We start from the raw sequence: 5,645 nt of genomic DNA, 5'->3' as shown, positions 1-5,645 counted from the left end.
GTAGCAACGTGCCTCAGATGATTTTCTTAAAATAAGTAAAAAACTAAAACTAGATTGACTTTCGCGTACGCACTTTGGTGTCTGAAGCATAGTTTGAGACGCAGTTGTGATTTCTTTAGAAACTCTACAGGGTACAGATGTGAGATTACGCCATGGGACATTTAAGAGCCTAATGTTACTAATTGTCAGCATCTTTTGTTTACCGCGTTTTTTCCCATGAATGAAAATCAGCTCATTTTCTGAAAGCCAGTCTAAAGCTTGAATTATTAAAACGCGGCTCATTCAGGAGGCTGATCACTGTATCTGGTAGACGGATTTACTGCGTCCCTGGCTTTGCCCACGCTCATTTAACAATTCTTTTGTTCTGACAGTGACGTTACAGTCTGGCTTACGGCAACTGCATTGTGCTGATAACCAAGCCGACTTTGCCTATAGCTCGTTGCTAGGCTAAACACTCTTCGACTACAAATGAAAGACATTTCACGTAAAATATTGTACAAAACAGGCAATTTAGACAAGCACAAGACTGTTACAATAGCTCAGAATTTGGTGAGAGCGTGTTATCTTGCAAGGTAGAATAACTATGCTGTCCGTGTCCATGTGCAAAATTAATGTGCAAGTTTATGCATGGGTCTCTGTTCCAAATTCTAGTTAGTTGCCTATATAGGTCTCATTTTAGACTATCACATGGAAAGGCCATTCTTTGAGATAAGATATATCGTTTTGGCAGTTGCATGCGTCACAGAGAAGGCAACCCCATAATTCATTGTGAGAAGCTCAGAGAAATAGAAGTTTATTCCAGTCAAAGTTCGCCTGTGCTGAATTTCAAATGTCATAGCAAAGGGGTTGAATACTTAAACCTTATCTCAGTTTTGCAGTTTTGCGTAAAATTGCAAAGTTATGACGAATCTGTTGTTCGATTTGCCATTATCAAAAGCAGAAGCAGTCGACCTGATTACAATGAGATAATTAACTGAAGATGTTCACGGAGCACGTGGGACATGAAAACAGCAACAAAAGAGTCCAGATACGTGACAGTTAAAAAATGCACATCATATTTTGTGAGAGCAAAACAGGCACTATGTACTGCATATGCTTATTATCATTTACCAATTCATGTAAATTGATATTCGACTGTCCTGCGAGGAATGCTGTTTGTATGATATTCAGAACTTCTGATTAATGCATTTCACTTTCACTAGATACAACTTTTTTTTTTACTCTATTTCAGCAAACATTTCTAAAAATAAGCATTTTTGAAGCTCTTGTGGAATGGGAAGGTTCCACTGAGATTAAAGTTTCTACATGGAAGTAAAGAGTGTGAACCCTGACCTCTGGTGAAGTCTGGCGAAGCGCGGCAGTATCCCGAGCCCCGAAAGCAAAGGATGAAATGATGGCGATCAGATTCAAAGCCGTGTAGCTCTCGCCGTCCTGCCGGTTCCCCTTGTTCCCTGAGGAAGAGAGGCCAGTGGAACTTTTTTTAATCGTGGCTTACCTAAAGAAAAAAAGGATAATGCCAGACTTTCCCTTAATAGGACCTCAAGACTTGCCATGAGAAACAGTAGGGACACATCTAGAGTGAGTTGATCTTCAGGATTCTTTGGAGTGTCTTATACCTTGAGTATTTGAACATGAGGCTACTATAATAAATGTAAATATTAAATAATCATAAATATTCAAATTGGTTTGCTATGAAACATTAATTGAAATTTAAAAGAAATGAAATAACCATAATATTTAATGTGTGTGTGTGTGTGTGTGTATGTATATATATATATATATATATATATATATATATATATATATATATATATATATATATATATATATATATATATAAAAGTACATTTGTCAAAAATAATAATACAAAATAATAAAGTGTCCAGGGAAAAGTACATTTGTCAAAACTAAAAAAGATTGATAGAACACTTCTTTTCCCAAATTGACTCTTTCCAGTCATACCACATGAAAAAAATACTATAGTAATTTATAACCATTTTTTTTACCATACTATATCATACTAAAATATATTGAACTGTACACATTATAGTATTTACATACTGTAGTATTAACTGTAGTGAACTGAAAACTGCAATAAACACTGTAGTATACTTTAGTTTTTACTACAGTAAACTGTAATGTATTGTAGTATAATATAGCATACTAAAATATATTGAACTGTACACATTATAGTATTTACATACTGTAGTATTAACTGTAGTGAACTGAAAACTGCAATAAACATAAACTGTAGTGTATTGTAGTATAATATAGCCCATGGTTTATAATATAGCCCAAAACTTTTGGGTCTTTTGTTTATATTGGGTCTACTTGTTATAGAAAAGGTTTTGGGTCATTTGTTTATATTGTTTATATTACTAGTTGTTAAAGTACCAGAGCAATTATAGAATTACAACAACAAATTATTTCAAGTACGTTAATACAGAATGGCTCAAAAAGTATTTACTATGAATTACTGTAGTAATTTTTGCACACAACTCACTGAAAATGATCCAGTTTGGGGTTTTTTTCTTATTATTTTGACTAGTCCTGTTATCTTTAGGTTATATAACCCTTTATCTAATCATTATTTCTATCTTCCTTCTCTCTGTTTTGTCCATTCTTCCGTTAATTGTTCATGGACTATGTTATATCCAAATATTGTTCACTGTGGACAAAATAAATACAAAACAAAATAAATATGTTGTACAATGGCCTGAAATGCATTATATATATATATATATATATATATATATATATATATATATATATATATATATATATATATATATATATATATATATATATATATATATATATTAATAACGGTGAAAGCTTTATTAAATAGTGAAATAAATAGTTCATAAGCGTAACTATTTTATTATAAAAGGTTTTTAAAAAGGGTTTATTTAATGTAAATTCCGTATCTATGGCAACGACGCGGGTTACCTGACCGTCCGATCGCCATCTTGATCCGGTTGGTGTTCTCCGGTTCTTCCGGTCGATGGTCTCCAGCGCGCCCTAGTGAGCGGAAGCGACGTCAGCGCAGGACATAGAGACGCTTTCTGCTTCATAGCTCAGCAAATACACCACAAAATACATATAATAATACTTAAAAAAGACAAGAAAGCAAAGTCATAACGTGTAACAAAGTTTTGCTCTTTCTTTTATATAAAAAAAGTTTCTCTTTCTTTTATATACTCGTTAGCTTTGTTAATGTTAAACTGCAGATTAAAAGAAAAAATGCAATGAATGTCAAAATTGTCATTCCAAATTATTATTATTATTGTTGTTTTTACTTATTTATTTGTTCCAAAGTCACTCATTAGAAGAAGAATATTTTTAATTATGTAATAGCCTATGTACGCATATGCAATTAATGAAGTGTGTAAATTAAACTGTAAATCAATTATTATTTTAATTGAGGTATCAAACAGGATGCAGAACTGCTAATTAAATTTCCATTTGAGAAAATATGATACTATTAACTGAAATTATTATTATTATTATTATTTATATATATATATATATATATATATATATATATATATATATATATATATATATATATATATATATATATAACTGACAAACTATGTTTTTAAAGGCCGATTTTGAATATTGCCATGATGCAAATTTTGTTTGATTTTTTTTTAATTAATTTTAAAGGCTAATCAGTACAAATGATCCTATGAATGGCTTTAAAAAAATATATACAATTTAATTAGCAGATTTGCATTTCCGTGATGCATGCAACAACCACAAAAAACCTCATATCGTTCACATGGAAACGTTCAGTTTTTAATATTATCTGCGACCAGTAATGACACGCGCAAGTAAAAACATGGACATTTATCTAAAACAAACACACATGCGCGCGCTTCTTAATTTACTGGAATGCGTGATAAGACGGCATGCAGTGAAAAAACACACCTGTTGAATGAGAGAGAGGAAATTCGAGCCCTTTCTCAAGGTTTTTGCGTGAAATATAACCTGAAAATGTTTTAGAGGGTAACGGAATGGGGTTTTTTTGTAGCTAACGACTTATTTTAGGCCTAAATCACTACAAACCACAGAGTCTGTCATCATTTGGTTATAGATTAGCTTTGCTGAATGACATGGTCTCAATGACTTTGGTCGACAATAGCCGTATACAGCTGGAGTAAGACATGCTGTAACTTCACGTATACACACACTCCCATGTAAACACACACACACACACACACACACACATTCATTGTGGACGGGGTCACATGTGCTACGCTCACATTTAGACGAAGTGCATTAACGCGGCCAGATGTTTCTTTGTCTCCGCAGCCTCAAGCTCTCTTTTTCTCGCCTGCGTCCTCCCGAACAATCCACGCAGTGTGCCGTGGGAAGAACGGGCGTGTTGTTCAGGTCAAACAGAGGAAAAAGGAGAGCCAGAGAAAGAGAGAGAGAGAGAAAGATGCTCCAGCTGTGAGTAAAAACAACAAAACTGCATTTGATTGGGAGGGGGGTCGGACGGACACAGGGTCATTGTTTGTAAAGAGGTCGCGGATAAAGAGACGAGAGAAACAGATCACTCAGCTCATGCAGTGATAAACCATGGCGTTACACCTCATTCATTCACAATCCCTCAACCAATAACCCCACCAATGCGAGGCCGCCATATTTTTATGACTGAATCGTGAAAAAGAAATGTGCAAAATCAAAATATCGCCATGTCGTTTTTTTTTTGGAGGCAGAGAAACCGCGGTATTCTTATGTGAAGTGATGCTTGAAATCAGAAACTGTGAAGTATGAAGGGTGGAGTCGTCATTTCTTGTAAAATATAAACATTTAGGGTATTTTATATAGAACTTAACTTCATTTTTGCTTTATTTACGGATTTAAAAAATAATTGTGCACCATGGTTTTTATAAAAGCAAAATGCAAAGCTACAATTTGTTCTATACTGTAAACTTTGCAAAAAAAAAATATGAAATTAATTAATTAAATTAAATAATGCTATCATGTTTGTGGCAACACTAAGGCCTCTAAAGAAGTAATTAATTATTATATATTTAACATTGCAATTGCAATTATTACCAAGGTATTACTTATTAGTATAAGTCCCATGTCAGCCTTGCTAATAATAATAATTTATTCTTGTAAATAAATAGGCGATGATAAAATTGCATTACTTTTTCTTAGAAGGCAACATTAAAAACATACGTTTTAACATTACATGTTAGATTCGGATGCAAAATACACCATCGCTTTACATTTAATTTGTTCTAGCATTTACAGGCCTAGCCTATTTAACGCAATTACTTCAGAGGTAGCCTAACAGTAATTAAATTATAAAATGTAAGTAATATCTTACGCTTTCAAAGGAAAAGAAGCTTACGTTTAGCAATGAATCAATTTAGCAGCCTGAGACACTTCACCCAGTACTGGTTTATTTAAATGTCTTTGTTTTTCTCTGTTTTTTGCAGTTTTGTAGTTGTGTTTTAAGTAGAAATACATCTGGGAAGACGTGTTTCATGCAAGTTGGACTTTCCTATGTAATAAACCACCGCGTCTAAACCGGATAGAAAGTCCTATTAATCTAGTTCTCTTTTTTTTTTTTTGGAGGGAGGGGGGGTGCGTTTGTCTTCGCTCTCGCGCACACTCGTCGAGCG

The sequence above is a fragment of the Puntigrus tetrazona genome, chromosome 25 (genome assembly GCF_018831695.1).
Source record: "Puntigrus tetrazona isolate hp1 chromosome 25, ASM1883169v1, whole genome shotgun sequence".
Lineage (NCBI taxonomy): Eukaryota > Metazoa > Chordata > Actinopteri > Cypriniformes > Cyprinidae > Puntigrus > Puntigrus tetrazona.
The sequence above is the reverse complement of the archived record's forward strand: the minus strand, read 5'-3'. Positions refer to the sequence as shown.